This window comes from Kogia breviceps, chromosome 3 (genome assembly GCF_026419965.1).
Source record: "Kogia breviceps isolate mKogBre1 chromosome 3, mKogBre1 haplotype 1, whole genome shotgun sequence".
Taxonomy (NCBI): Eukaryota; Metazoa; Chordata; class Mammalia; order Artiodactyla; family Physeteridae; genus Kogia; species Kogia breviceps.
Genome location: NC_081312.1, coordinates 18,538,898 through 18,556,230, shown reverse-complemented (window position 1 = coordinate 18,556,230; position 17,333 = coordinate 18,538,898).

Here is a 17,333-nt window from a genome sequence, read left to right as displayed (position 1 = left end):
CAAAATCCAAAATACTGACAACACCCAATACTGGCAAGGAATTGGCATAACAGAAACTCTCATTCATTGCTGGTGTGAATGCAAAACGGTACTGTCACTTTGGAAGATAATTTGTCAGTTTCTTAGAAAATTAAGCCTACCGTTTCCATAAGATCCAGCAATTGCACTCCTTGGTATTTATGCCAGTGAATTGAAAACTTATGTCTATAAAAAAAACTTGTACATGGAAACTTATAAACTTTATTCATAACTGCCAAAGCCTGGAAACAACCAAGATGCCCTTTAGTAGATGAACAGATAAATAAACGGTGATACATACAGACAACAGAATATTATTCAGTGTTTAAAAAATGAGCAATCAAGACATGAAAAGACACGAAGGAACCTTAAATGCATATTACTAAGCGAAAGAAGCCAATGTGAACCGACTACATACTGTCAGATTTCAACCATATAACATTCTGGAAAAGGCAAAACTACAGAGACAGTAAGAAAACAAGAGAGGAGGAACACTTAAAAGGCTGGGATAACAGTATAGTTAAAAATGACAGTGGCCTGAAACACTGTGACCATGTAGGACAGTAAATTATCTAAACATACTCCTCAAACAAGCTCTGCAAGTAATTTGAAAAACTAACTTACTGCCTTGAAAAACAATTGTGATTCAGTCATTACCTACTTCAAAATCCCACTGCTTCCTGATTACAAACATGCCCACATTTTTAATGTGAATACTTTCCCCAGTTTGACTTTAGCCACTTCTCTACCTTATCTCCACCATCTCTCCTTAAAGTTATCTCCCTTTGGCCACAAGTCTCACTGTTCTCCAAGCATGCCCACACAGTGGTGGCCCTGTATATATTTCACTTTGCTTCTGCCTAGGTTACCTCCTACATCTGGTGAACTCTCCCAACAAAAATCAGTTCAAATATCACTTTTGTGTCAAAACTCCAAGGCTTCCTCCATTCAGTATATTTCCTCCATCCCTAGATCTCCCATGATTTTACATTCATTGTTGCAGTTATCCTACTGAATTATGACCAAATTGCTTGCACATCTGTTCTGTGCCACCGATCTTTGGTCCTTAAAGGCAAAGCTATTCCTTACTTAACTCTCTATACTCAGTAGCTATGTTCTACACTCAGTAGTAAAGTCTTCAATAAATGTTGAATTAGTAAATTATCTGTTTAACAAACACAGGGAACAAAATACTTAGGAATCCAAAAGGGAGCCAAGTGTTATATGGATATGTTTTTTAAAATAGGATTTCTTGTACAGTTGAAATTGCAGATGTGGAACACCCAATAAAGATGGCCAACTACAAGTTAGTTATATGCAGATTTTCGACTGAGTAGGTGTTGTGCCCCAAACCCCCGCATTGTTCAAGTGTCAACTCTATTTTATTCCTAATATTCAAACTGAGACTCAAAAGTATGCTTTCTGAGGAAAACTGGTTGTTGCTGTACAGCATAATGGTTGATGGGGCTCATGTTCCTCTATTTTAAAATAATGTTTCATTATAGTGGTACAATACAAGTTTGGGTCTGCCTTAAATGGTTCTGTACATCAGCATGTATTATTACAATTCTAGAGTAGAGGCTGACAAACTACAGACCATGAACCAAGCTTGGCCGAATGCTTGTTTATATAAATAAAGTTTTGTTGGAACACGGGCACCCTTATTCCTTTACACCTGGATGCTTTTCTGTTACAACAGTTGAGTTGAGTTGTGATAGTGACTGTCTGGTCTGTAAAGTTAAAATATTTGTTTTTTGACTCTACAGAAAATGTTTGCTGACCAAAGGATAGGTTCTGAAATCAGTTTACCGGAGTTTCACTTCTACTCCATCACCTGCTAGACAGGTCATCTGGAGCAAATTATTTGGCATTTCTATGTCTTCGTTACTCGTCTAAAAGTGGGGATAATAATAAAACCTAACTCATAGAGTTACTCTAAAAAAGAAATGATAAAATTGTTGCAAAGTATATTATATATAAGCGGTCAAAAGAGTTATCCATTAATAGGGATTGTAGTTTATTTTTCTTAGTAGAAAAATGGGCTAGGGTGGTAGGATTAAAAGTCACTGTAATACATGTAAATGCTTAGCATAGTGCCTGCTACAAGGTAAGAATTCAGTAAATGTTAGCCTGCTTGTAATATAAATAATTTCTTTGAATAATCACTTATTTATCAATGTAAACTATGGAAACTTTCTTCAAAGTGTTTATATTTTCAGCTTATATTAGCTGTGATAACATTCATTTATATGCTGAAGAGTGGTGTCATATTTGCATAGAAATTTATGAACAATGTAATGGAGAAATTAACTCTAGGTTACTTTGTTACATCTTTTTACAAGAATGTGACTTATTTTGGTGCCTATTTGGTATGAAGGTCTGACATTCTTTACTGTTTATCCTACACTTGCCTGCTGGGGGAGGAAAAAGCAACAGCTAGAGACAGTGTACTGAAGTCTGGAGAGTCTCTGAATGATATAAAATTCTTTTCAATCAAACAACATAACATGGAGTAGTGCTTTAGTTGTCCAGACACTCCCTTATTCCAAGCAGCTGAAAGTGACTGACAGCTCAGTCACATCCCAATCCTAAAATTCCTTTAATCTTGAAATTATTAAAGAAAAACTGTGGTGGTAAGAAGGATCTATGTGTCTAATATGCAAAGAGTTTCCTAAAACCAAGGCAAGCCATTCATGGAATCAAGATAAACTTGTCTAATTAAATTTTATAATGGTTTCACACAGGGGAACACTAAAGTTTTGCTCACATTATTTTTTCCACCTGGAATGTCCTTTCTATAAATTCCTCACGGCCAAATTTTATTCGTGTTCAAGACCGCCACATCTGGGAAGCATTTCCTGATAAGCCTCTCATTCATCTTCAGAATTCTAAAACTTTCATTTAATCACTTCTGATTTGTTTTTGAATATATAAGATATAATATATAAAATGCACAAAATGTACTCTATGTCATACACTATAAAGAAGCCTATATGGACATATATGGATTTATGAGTATATCTATATCTATCTAAATTTTCCAATAAGTCTGCTGAGAGGGAAGACAGAGAAGAGCATGCCCCCTGATACCAAGAAATTGGTCTTAACCTAGATCCCAACAACGTGGCCTCTGGAAGTCTATCATCCCTTCTCCAAACTAATGTCAGGCGGCCAAATCTCCATCAAGTTTTCTCTTCTTGGCCGTAACTCTTTTTGACCTGCTTCTGCAAATCACAATTGTGTGCCATCTCAGATAATGAACTCAGTTTTTGGTTACTTTCCAACCACATTCAATCCCATTGTGTGTTTGTGAGTTTGTGAGTCTTAATGTGGTTTTCTTTTTCTTTGTGGATGAACTTGGGAGAGTCTTGAAGGGAGTACACGTGGCTTCTGCAGTTTTAACATCTCCTTTAGCTCTGTCTTCCCCTATTCTCTTCCCCTGAGACTGTTCTTGAGAAATCCATGTTCTTCTCATTCTATTATTCAGAGCCACTTGCCTTTTTCACTGTTGATACATAAAATTCAAGGTTTCATTTCCAAGGGCTCAGCAAAACAAAGGACCCTTCCGTTGAAAGGATTCAAGCCATCTCCCATCTTAGAAAGCAATCAAAGATACAGAGGCAAATGCTTCCTGGTTGTCACACCATTCTGCATATGACAATCACATAAATACCTTCAGGTTGAAGGGATCAGCATGTCCTTCACCAGAACAAGAACAACTCATCTGAAACTGTAGCTGTCAGTCTCTCAATGTTTGTTGATTGACTTTGACTGACAAAATAAATGACTAAGCTAATAAACTAATTGCAGATTCCTCTAGGTCAAGGAACAGCTGTGTATCTATTATGCTAACACACTGATGGGCTCACATGAGCTACCTTATAAACTTCTGATGTGATTACATATAGAACTAAAATTTCGGATATCATTATTTGTATTATCAGACACATTTTTGCATATTCTGTGAATGTTTATAGATCAAATTAACTGTTAATGGCCCTGCACACTGTGGGATTTCACTGAGCTCCTTAGTTATCAGGATTAGTTATCATTTTATTTAGTTCTTTATGTTAAGAAGGATTCAAACAGAATAACAGCCTACTCTCCTAAACATTATCAGGTATGTGCCTCTTGCTTTGAATTGTTTGCAATCTATAATAATCCAATCTCAGTTAAGTGTCATATAATAAAATATGATTGTGCTGTTACTGGTTATGTGAATGTTGTCTGAGTTAGAGGAGGGAGATGAACTACTTCATAGGGAAAAAATTAATACGTAAGGCCCAAGTGGATAGAATACCAAGATAAAATGACGCCAGGTTTAAGTCCTTAGAAAAATGGTATTTCAAAATATGACTCTGGTTTTCTGTTGGATCATTATACTTAGCTAGAGACTTCATTTTTTTAAAACTATCTTTAGTTGGGGTTAAAGAAACAAGAATTTATGTGAATCTTTAAATTGTGTATCTGTAAAATTAAGGCAAGTCATGGACAGAGTGGATTTTTAAAATATGCAGCATTATTTACTCTCAGTTTAAGTTGTCAGAGTACCTTGCTGGTATATGGCAGGTCAGGGGCAGAGATGGGGGAGTGTAGAAGAACTAACATTGATGCAGTGGTGGTGTCTTACTCTCATCAAGTGTGCATGTCATTTGCATATAGAAATACTGGGAGCCAAAGTTAAGCACATATCAATCATTTCATAGAAAAATGAAATCAGTCAAGCCAATTAGGCTGTTTCTCTCTGCTGTAAAGAAAATCAAAGCTCGGGGGGAAGGAGGAAGGAACCGAGGGCTGAAGTGAGATCACAGTCTGTAAATGACCTTCAGTCTCTCTCTCATGGCCCCTATGAATAGTCCTGACAATCTGTGCCTCTATCCCAGGCACTGTGCTACAAACTTGTTATTCACTTTCTCCTTTACAGCTCAGCAGATCCCTCTGAGATGGGCATTATTAGTATTCTTCCTCTTTATGTGATGAAACTGTGATGTGAGAAGTTATTTGCCCCAAATCATGAGACTAGAAAATAGCTTAGTACGAATTTAAATCTGGGTTTAAAGGATGTTTGAGACATTGCTAGGGTTTGAGTGGTGTATGAGAATATAAATGAGAGGCTCATTATTCATAGAAGATCCAGAAAACAAAAAGTGACAGTAAAGTGTAGACTATGCCTGAAGGGAGGGAAAAAAGAATCACAATTTTAACGATTGATCATGCTATTAAAGAAAACAGGTTATATATGGATATTATCTCAGTTGATCCTCACAATAAGTCTATGAGTCAGTTGTATAATCACAAATTTACTGCTGAGGAAAATAAGGTTGAGAAAAATTAAATAACTACACAAAATCACAAAATTTGTATCCAGATGAGATTCAATCCAGAACTGCAAAACTCAACATTACGTGAGAGACAGTTATGCTTATCATTAATGACAAAACCACATAGTAATATAGGCACAGATTCTTCTAAAAGTAATTGAAATAGTGACTATGCCCAGAATTTATTTTTTATCTGTTGGTTGGGTGTTTGGCATTATAGCAGTTGCTCAGATGATAAGAAGAAAATATTGTTACTGCTCTGAAGGAATGAGTTACTTTTTTTGCACAAATACAAAAATAGAAAGGCAAATAATTCAAAACCCAGATAAATTTAAAATGTAGGAGAAAAAGAAAAAAAGCACTGGCTAAACATATGGAAGAAGACATTCCAGTTGAGAAAAATTAGTCAAAGCAATTTCCAGAGTGAGACATTGTGTAAGAAGATTGTGAAATACACTGCTATTACCCCAAAGAAAGGACTTTAATGGGCATGTGGTGAATCTTAGTTTAAGTATAAATTCCAAGAAAAGAAAAAGAAAGAAACAATAGCAATTATAGAGGATCTTAAATGACATGCCCAGGAGTTTATAATTTATCTGCTAGGCAATGTATAGGTGCAGTATAAGATATTTATGATTCTTTAAAATACCTATTAAGACCTTGGGAGCACAAAGTTCCTGCAGCTTTCCTTGTAAATTCTGTTCAGATTGGCCCAGGGAATAACACAGGTGCTTGAATTAAAAATGAACTTAAAGATCATAAGTAAAAGATAATGATTAATAGGCTGTAGAGCCTTCTGGGGGAGATATCAAGTGGACCTCTTCAGGTTTGGTGCTAATGACCTGTAAGAAGGTGCAGACAGCATGCTAATGAAATTTTTTGGTAACATTAAGTTGGGAGAGGCTGGAACATAATTCAGAGCAGAAAAATATCTACTGTGGGAATGACTATAAGGAAGTTAGGAACATGAAGGAAATAATAAAATGGCAACCAATGATACTAAATTCTAAGCAGTATATCATATGATACATTTTACAAATAACAAAAGTAGAGTACCTCACTGAAAGACTAACAAACTACCTTGGAAGCTAAGAGTATAAGATAGATTGTCCGTATGACACATGGGCATGGCCGTTTCTATATGACCAAGGCAGGGTACTGAGACTATTGTTCTTAGAAGAGAAATATTTTTTCAGTGCATGAAGACTTATTATTTGTGTTAGAAACTACTGAAAGCAATGATAAGGCCAATGGAATAGGGGGCATCAAACTTATCTTTTAGGGTGTTTCTTACCGTACAAGTGTATTCATAAATTCATTCCAGGCAGGTAAAATGAGAGCACCAGTTTTCCCAACAATTTTTGGTGCTCAAAGAGAGAATTATGGTCTACCTGAAGAGTAAAGCGTCATAAACATGACTGAGATTCCATATTAGGATGAATTGAAGCTTAAAAATAGAGAACAATGACTAGGCTCATTTATACAGGTAAAGGAAGTAGAATGGTCTACTTCTCCAAAAATCCTTAAGAACAAAAATTATATCATGTTGAATTCCAACTGGAAAGGCTTTCTTGTTTAACTAGACTTTGTTCAGACGTTTCTTCCAACACACATAACTACAGTGACAAGCATTATTAAGCAACTCCTTTTTCACATACAAGGAAATATTATTAACAACAGCCTTGTTTAGAAATCTTGAGTTAGTATAGCACTGTAATTTAGAATAAAGATTCTGAAGACAAATCTGGCAAAAAAAAAAAAACAACCTTGGCTCAACAATTATTTAGTTATGTGATTTGGGGCATGTAATTGAACATCTGTTGCTCAATGTTCTTATCTGTGTACTAATATAACTATCTACCTCAAAGACTCAAAAACTTTTGGGATTAAATAAGAAAATGCATATAAAACATTTAGCATAATTTCTCAAATAATGTAGATTCTACATAATATTTATCAAAATTGTATTTACTAAGCATAAAATCATCAAACATTATGATTGGAAGAGATTTTAGTGTTCATAAGCCTAACCACCCCAATTTATAGGTGATCTCAGAATGAAACCACTCCCTTAAGATTACAGAGGTAGTTATTTAAAGAATGAGGGCAGGATTCAGGTATTTTAATTTCTTATCCAGGAAGATCATACAACAGCTTTATTATGATACATGCCCCAGTGATTTATATAGGTAGTATTGAAAGTTACAAAGTGCATGAATTTCATTTTCTTCCATGGATTCCACTGGTATTTTCTTCTGTCCCATAACCCAGAAATAAACAACTCAATAGCACAGCGAAGTGTCCTATTAAAACCTCAATTAAGGCATTAGCTTAGGGACAACACTGTCCTCCACAATGCAGTATATACATTGAACCAGTAGCCAGGAATTGTACTCAGTCCCCATAGCTAGACCACTCAGCTCTAGGAAGCAAAAGGAGGAAACAAGATAAACCTCTTAACACCATGACTCCCAGAGGTTTGCTGTAGAACTTGTGTTTTCCTTCTGCACATTGGGTTCAGCTGAATGAGATGAATGCATTTTCATGAGATGCTTTCACCATAGTTGAAGTATTTCACCAAGTTCATAAGTGTTCCACTGAACTTGACAGTAAAACTATACCTAAGAATTTGAGCTCCTTTTTGTCCTGCAAGCAAAGAAAGGTCTTTTTATGCTGGTAAGAGTAATAAATCCTGATTACCAGAACAGATATTGTTTATGCTGTATGTGGAGCCAAGAATGACTGTGTATATAAACCCAGATAACCCGTGGGATGTCTTTTTCTGTTCCCAGTTACAATGGCAAATAGGTAATTACATGGTACTTGATCCAAAAGAGACAAGACGACTAAGGGTTCAGACTCCTTGAGTTTGGAGATCTGAATCAATCTCTCAGGCAAGCAACTCATATTCAGTGAAGTACGGATGTAAGGTGAAGGAGATCTAGAAAGGAAAGGGAGATATGTGATGAAGAATATCAATCATGGGGAAGTTGCTTCTATCCTAAGGCTTTTGCATTAGTATTTGTAGAGACCGTGACCTTGAGGGGGTTTGTAATGCAAAATGAAGTTAGGGAGGACACCAAAAAGATAAAAGTTGTAAAAGAAAAGGCTTCCAACCCCAACAGCCTCTTTTGACTCAATAATAGGACTTCTATGGAAACACACTTAACCTTCATGCATACAATTTCAGAAGCCAGAATCCCGGGAGAGTAACATCCCAGGGCCAAAAGTGAATGGCAGCCAGTGGATACATGTTTAATCTTTCCTCCCTCAAGACCAGACCATCCTTAGATGTATTTCAGGACAACCCTCAGATTAAGGGACTTGCGATCTTTAGAGATGGTCAATTCAGTAACGTATTGAATCTCTCCCTATTCCTCTCTCCTTGTGTTGACTCTTGCTTCCTGATCCCACTCCTCATTATTACTTGCATTTAAGTCATCGATCCAACTTTATTTGTTGGAGATCCTAGGCTAAGATAATTTTTAACAACAAACTCCATATATGACTCAAATCTCCTCCTTCCTCAATCTTCTTTATCTTAGAAAGTAGCAATTCCAGTATTACTAGTGTATAGGCCAAAAATCTTTCGAGTCATCCTTGTCTTCTCTTTGTCGTAGCTCAGATCCAATCTGACATCATATCTTGTTGTCACTACCTTAGAAATATATTCAGAATATAATCATTACTATGATCCTGGTCTGAGAAACAATTATGTTTCATTGGCTTAATTAATCTCCCCATTTTTATCCTTACCTCCAATGGTCTTCTTCCAACACAGTAACCATAGGGATAATTTTACAGTTCTAGTCAGTTTTTTCACTCCTCTCTTCAGAACCCTCCAAGGTCTTCCCATGTCACTCTGAGTAAAAGCAAAACTCCTGCCGGTGGCTCACATTTATAACTTTGGCCTCCTTTTCTACTGATGTACCCTAGATCACTCCATGTCAGCCACATTGGCCACCTCTTTTTTTTTTTTTTTTTTTTTTGAGTGGGCTACTCTTCGTTGCGGTGCACGGACTTCCCATTGCAGTGGCCTCTCACTGCGGAGCATGGCCTCCAGGTGTGTGGGCTTTTTTTTAGTAGTTGCAGCACACGGGCTAGCAGCTGTGGCTCGTGGACTCCAGAGTGCAGGCTCAGTAGTTGCGGCGCACGGGCTTAGTTCCTCCACAGCATGTGGGATCCTCCCGGACCAGGGCCCAAACCCGTGTCCCCTGCAATGCCAGGCGGACTCCCAACCACTGCGCCACCAGGGAAGCCCCTGGCCACCTCAAAATGAGGTGGCCAGGGGCTCAGGACTTTTTCTATGTCCTCTGTGTGGAAATACAGACAGCCTGTCTGTCTTCCCCCAGACAGCCACATGCCTTATTCCTCTAGTCAAGTTTTCACATACATACTTCTTATTTGTCACTGAGATTCCTTCCCATTACTATGGCATTCCCTATCTTTGTGCCTGCTTTATCTTCTCCAAAATATTTATTACTATCTAAGGCAGATTGTTTATAAAAAGTGGCCATAACAATCTATACCATCCTTGTATGCGTGTCAAGTTTTCAACGGTTCTTGATCTATTTCTCATCAAAAGAGGGAGTTTATTTCTCCATTCCTTGAATCTGGGCTAGCCTTATGATTTGCTTTAACCAAAAGAATGTAACAGAGGTGATCTTGTGGGAACTCCAAACCTAGGCCTCGAAGGGCTTCACAGCTTTAGCTTTCCTCTTCTAGAACGTTGCCCTAGGCTCACCATGTGAAGAAGCTCACTTTAGCCTACTGGAGGATGAGAAGTCTTATGAAGCACAGGCAAGCTTTGCAAAATAAGGCCCCTAGATCAGGTAACAACAGCCAGCACCAAATGCAAGTTGTGTGACTGAAGCCATCTTAGACCAAAAAGCCCCAGTTGAGCCACTAGTTGATTGCAGCTACATGATTGACCTCAGGGAAGAACAGCAGAACCATCCAGCTGAGTCCACCCAAATTTGTAACCCACTGAATCACAAGCAAATACATGGCTGTTATTTGAAGCAACTAAGTCTGCAGTGATCTGTCACACACAAAAATAATGATATCATCTAATTATCTAAGTGTCTGTATCTTTTATATTTAAAAATTATTATCTTTCTCTCTCCTCTAAATAGAATGTAAGTGTCATGAGGACAGGAATTTTTAAATCTAATTTTTATTTATTTGTTTAACTGCTATATTCTCAGAACCTAGAATAGTTCCTGGTAAATAGTACATGTGATAATTAATTAAATCAATGAATGCCTCTTGGTAAGTACACAACTTAATGGTGAGAGCAGAAATATCTAGATACACTAGGAAGTATTTCATAATCTGGGAATGTTGCTCCTTTGATGAACAGTGGTTAGGAACAGAACAGATGGCCTCTTTAGTCTCACAAATCAATGACATAGAGAGGAGTTTAGGGAATTTCTGTTGTACATACAGTTTCCATTTACTCAAAATTTCCAGTGCTAAAATATCCACTTAAATAATTTTAGAATTTTTAGTCCAGACGCATCTGGGATGTAGCTTGTAGGATGATACCAAGCTTTTCCCATATTGTCTGTACAGCTATTAAGTGAGTTTTGATTAAATTAATCATCCAAGAAACTATGTCGTCTTTAGTCTGTCACTGAGGTGGAACATTTTGTTTCAGTGCACAAATCCATAACCATTTGGATCAAAAAGAATGGAAACACATTCACCAGTTACATTCCCACTGATTAGAGATAGAGACTCCAGCTGGGTAAATACAGTCATTGATCTTAGACTTCTAACCAGGCATTTAGGCTCTGTCAGACCCTGGAGAAGATCTAGAAATTTGGTCAGTTTTCTAGGAATTTCCAAATTTGTATCTTACACCTAGATTGATAAAGTATGTGATGCTTGCAAAATTATTCAGATCTTAATAGGTTTGGCCTTGTGAGTTCATATCTGTTTACCTCAAGTAGATAAAGTAACATCTTATTTTATTGACTCCTACCTGCACTCAAATATTCAGATAAATATGTTTAATCAGTCACTTTCAGTTCACAGACAATACATTAGAGCTAGAACCAAAGTAATTGAAAGGACAATGGTGATGTCATAATAGCAACCTTGGAGCATGAATATTTCTATCAGTATCTTGTTTTCATCATCCTAATTCCTGTTATATTTAGCACTGAGATTACATGTTGAAACTCTATTCCCTGTAGAACATAATTTCTCTTTCCTTTTTCATTTTATAGAAGCTTATAGCTGAGCCCGAGCTTTCAGGCCATTTAAATTATTACTTTATTTCTCTAGATAGATTTTTGTGAAATCATATACTTGCAATTAGTACCAAAGAGCAATTTTCCCTCAAAAAGAATGTTTCCCCAGGCTCAGAAATGTGTATGCAATATTCGTATTATGGAATCCACAAATAAGAAAAGGAAATATTCAATCTGGTAAATTGTATATGTTTCTGGGAAGGGACAAATATACACAGGAACAATGAGCTGATACTTAAAATGTCCAGCCATAGACTAAATTCTTATGGAAAAATCAGCAATAGAAACTCAAATTATCAATAATCACCCAAGGGAAATAGTGAAAGTCTCATCAGGCAAATCTTAAAAAGCTAATGAAGACGTGAAAAAATTCCATTTTGACAGAAAGGTACATTATAACAGAGCATCGCTGTTTTTTTCCTTTTCTTATACTTTTGATCCCTACGAAAAGCAGAGAAGGAAGAGATAGAAGTTCAGTATTTAGGCAAAATAATAATCATAATGATTTCTACATAGTCCTTTATAAAGACACAGCAACTTTAAGAATTTTTGTCTGTTTACATGTAGGAATAAATTAATCACCTAGAGCTTGGGCAGAAGTCCATCTTTGTTATCATTAATGGCACACTCCTGACATGTAGCAACATAACATGCTAGGAATATAAGAGATGCAGCTTTTATATTAGTGGTAGAAACAGGTGGAGAAGCAGAAGACCTTGGCTTGGTTGTATATTCCTTTGGTCTAATACTGCATCTACCCTCTTGTATAAATAGCCATTTGTATTTCACATAAAGCTACCAGCTGAGTGATCAATAAATGCAACTCCATTATCTTGGCAAAGTATCCCTTGAATCAGGACTCCGCACAGAGGCATAATCCCTAGGACAGTTCAATAATAAGTGATATCAAAGCCAGTTGTAAATGTCAGTTATACTACCCTCCCCTGGTAGACCCATTTGGATGGTTAAATTTAAATCAAAGGGAAAATTAAGCTCTGTTTCTACCTACATAGAGTAAAACGTATATGTGTATCAGAAATATGCTTGCATATTTGCATATGCTGGTATAATCATCTGTATATAAACAGCCCCAGGCATCTATTGATTTCAAATAATTAACTGGTAGCATTAACTACAGTTTTTATATGAATATATCTATAGACAAACCTTTCTTCGGTCAAGACCAAGTCCATTTAAAATGGAAAACTTACTTTTCCTGATCAGGGAGGTTTCTTCTCTGCTGGGCATTTAAAAGACTTCAAAAATGAAGTGAGTGTCATGGACATATATACACCACCAAATGTAAAATAGATAGCTAGTGGGAAGCTGCCGCATAGCACAGGGAGATCAGCCCTGTGCTTTGTGACCACCTAGAGGGGTGGGATAGGGAGGGTGGGAGGGAGGGAGATGCAAGAGGGAAGAGATATGGGAACATATGTATATGTATAACTGATTCACTTTGTTATAAAGCAGAAACTAACACATCATTGTAAAGCAATTATACTCCAATAAAGATGTTAAAAAATTTTAAAAAAGTAAGTCCCTCATTTTTCAAATCAAAAAAAAAATTGGCCCCTCTATTATGAAACAGAACTGCGTTTTGGGCAAACTCATTATTCTAGTGCTTAAAATGATGGTACTGAAAATGTTAAAATAAATTAAACTCACAGTAAAAAGAAACCCTGCCAAAGGGTAGATTTTAGTGAATACAGCAGTTGATTGATATAGATAGCAATAATAATGACCAATACGCACCAAGGATGTATAAAATGCCTGGTACTGTGCTCAGAACTTTACAGATATCATCTGGTTTTGTCTCACAAGAATCTTACACAGTGAGTAGTATTGTTATTATGCCCATTTTACAGGTAAATTCACAGGGGTAGGAACCTTTCTTAAGACCATACAGCAGTCAGTACTGGAACTATACTCTGAATCTTAGCTTTGCAGTTTACAAAACTAGCCCAAGATTTCTGGCGCTGTTCCTGTCATTCATTATTTTACTCATTTAACCAATATTTATTGAGTACTTACTCATTCAGGGTTGAGCACTTATGGACCTAGGCTGAGGACCTGGAACCTGTCTACAAACCCAGACAAGTGTGAGGATAGTAAACTGTTCCTATCTCAAGTACCAATGCTGATAAATTGGTAATGGTGGCCTGAAAAAGTGTGTTAAGAATCCCACAGTTCAAGTTAGGTCAGCAAGGAACAATGGAGTATATAGAGGGAGCAATGTCTATGACATGTGAGGTGATGAGGGAACAGCAACAGGGGTCTCCAGTATTTGACTTCCCTGAATTAAGGGGTAATGAAAAAATGGAGGAAACTCTCAGAAGTCAGTGGTCAAGTGGAGTTGAATAAACAGAAACGTGAATACTTCAAGATTGATATTAAAGCAATGTGGAGGGCCATTAAGAGCAAGAGCTACAAACAGAACCTAGTGTGCAAAGCCAAGACAAGGGTAAGCAAAGGCAAGGCAAATAATGAAGCAGACACTAGATATAAAGGTGCGACACGGAAGTACACAGCTATTCAAGAGGATGGTCAATTCAAACGCAGTCAGAAAAATGGAAAGCCAAGTTTTCCAGAGAGACAATAAGAAAGTTCTTCCTCATAAGAAAGAATGTGGATAACTGAGATAGGGTACCTGCCGCAGACACCAGAGGCAACAGCTATCCTTCCATGATTTGTCTGGGCTACTAGGTCACAAGGTACACTGGGCAGAGGTGGAAAAAATGAGGAGAGCTGGAGCTAGGTTTTGTCAGGCCCATCTTAATGTCCCCAAGTAGCTTGACTAAGAAGTCAACTCTAGCCCAGCGGTGGCCAACTTTACTTGCTCCAGACCTCCTTTTTGACCAAACAACATCCTGTTTTTTGCCTCTGCTTTGGTGATGCACTGCTCCTCTCTCCTAGGTAGATATCAGAGTTGACAGCTGGTAAGCCCACTCCAGAAGGAATAAATCCTGCCAGGGCTGGCAATGAGCAGGTGCATTTCCACTCACCTGGATCAAGCCAAAGTCTCCCGAGAATACAATTTGTGCAAACAGCCCTTATTCCACTTGGCAACTGGAGGATTTAGCACCAGTTGTAGCACCCAGAGCCTACAGTTTAAGACAAGTGTCCTGGAAGAGAGATAAGCACACACTTCTGAGAGGCGTGCTGTAATTAGCTCCCAGCAGCACAAAATATTCAACTCCAGATGATGAATTTTAATTTTATTTCAACAACCTTTTCAAGGGGAAGGTGTCAGAGCTTAACACTTGCTACTAGATTTACCATAAATGGCTACCTGCGAATTAGAACCAGTTTTCCAATCATTTGTGATCTAATATATGAAAATGAATTATGTGGCTCAAGATGAAAAGAAATCTATAATCCTCTGTACAGTGCTGAAATATTAAATCACGTTAAAGGGGTGAGTGGTGAAGGGGAACACTTTGTTGATTTACACATAAATAACAAGTATGTCTCTCAGCCAGATCTCAACTTAGCTGGCAAAGCATTTGGCTTATGGGGAAAAAAACAAAAACAAAAACGTGGACTTCTAAAAGTTTAAAGGTGAAGTTTAGGATCTAGAAGACAAAGTCTAATTATGTTCCTGGACAGAAGGACTAAGATGATCAGCCTGGCAGAGAGGGAAGGGTGGTGGGAGGAAGGTGGAGACCACAAGCGTGCCCTCACTTCTTGGCAAGTGTGTCGTTGTACCATCACAGAACCCAGGAAACTGAGCAAAGCCTAGCATTTGTTCTGGGGAAGGCATCCAGCAGAATGGGACAGCTGATTTTGCACCTCAGTGCAATGCATTCTAAGGCAGCTTTATTATTCATTGGGGCCACCAGGCTAGGCACACTGAGTGATATCAAGACCATCTGGATAGAAAACCCCTGGGGCTCTATGTGGTTTGTATTGTCTAACCCGGTGTCTTTGAGAGCTTACCATAGCCTTGGGCACTCTTATGGGTTGAATTGTGTCCCCCCAAAACGTGTTGAAGTTCTGACTCTGCAGCACCTGTGCATGAAACTTTATTTGGAAGTAGAGTCTTTGCAGATACAGTCAAGTTACGGTGAAGTCATAGTGAATTAGAGTGGGCGCTTAATCCTGTATGCCCAATGGCCTTGTAAGAAGAGGGAAATATGGAAACATACAGAGACACACAAGAGGAGAATGTCACATGACAACTGGAAGCAGAGATTGATGTGCTTACCACTGCAAGGCAAGAAACACCTGAGGCTTCCAGAAGCTGGAAAACACAAGGAGAGATCCTTCTTTACAGTTTCAGAAGGACCATGGCCCTGTTGGCAACTTGACTTCAGACTTCCAGCCTCCAGATATCTCCAGATGTGAGATAATACATTTTTGTTGTTTTCAGCCATCCAGTTTGTGGTGCTGTTACAGCAGTCCTAGGAAACTGATACAGTTTTCTTTATTCTAACAAAATATACTGAGAACCCTGAAATATTAGACCGGTAGATACAAAGTTGACCTGGTCAAAGCTGGGATGAAAGTAACAATTCACACCTGAAAGGTTCCTAGTCTTCTACCCAGTGTGAAAACTAGGGCTCCTCCGAGGAATGTTTAAATCTCTCAAGGGCATGAATTAACACATGCTAAGTCTTTTTTTTAATTAAAAAAATATTTTAAATTATCTCATGAGTGTTTATCTAAATGACTTTCCATAAACTGAAGATACCCATGTCATGAGCACTCAGATTGAGCATCAAAACGTCACAAGACAATCCCCTCCTGTTTCCTTCCACATCCCAAATGGCAGTCCCTCTCTTGACTGCTTACTATCGTGTCCTTTTGATTTTTGAAATAATGTGAGTCTCTTAAAACACTTCTGGAGGGAAGGTTGTCTCTTTTAAAAAATTCAGCTGACTCTGTGCCAACTTTCTTAAGTATCCAATAACCTTTGTGTTTCTCATAATATTTAAAACTGTTGATATTAGCTAGTTTATAGCAATATCAAATTCACATGTAAATTTAATCAAAAATAGAAAAAGTCCACATAAGAAACTTCAAATAATTAACTAATGCAATTATATCCTTTTTTTTTTCTTTTTAAATTCTTTAAGCCTATAAGAGTGCATGCCTGTATTTCAAAGAACTTGCTATCTGGCTGTCTTGTTTAGTCAGGGAATATTTCAAAACACTTTTTAGCTCCCAACTTGATACTTTTAGAATTCTTTGCATATGAGGAAGTTATATGTAAATTAGAGGGAATGAATCTAATTAACTAATTTTCATCTATTTATATGTACTCTCCCATCTAGATGAAAGCTGAATATGTATAAACAAAGTAATATTATTATTATTGTATCTACATCTTTTCACAAAATTGATGCAGTGACTTCTAAAACCATCCAGCACTTGAAGAGTGTTCATTTTTGTGTCAAGTATTGCTCTAAGTGTTTTTACATATTCTTAAATTACTTAACCTCATAACAACACAATGAGATAGGATGGTTATTATTCATCGTCCACCACTGAGGATACAGGTCACAGAGAGTTTGAGTTGAATTCCCCAAGGTCACAGATGAATGGAGCTCAGATTCACACCCAGGCTCACTAGCAGTTGGAGTCCATAATCATCTTGTTATACAAGCTTTTAACAGAGAGGTATTCAATACAATGATAATGTTACAAAAACAAAAATAAGGACAAGGAAAAATATAAAAAATTCAGCCGTAAAAGCCCATATATTTCTGAAGCTGAATTCGAAAATATGTTACTT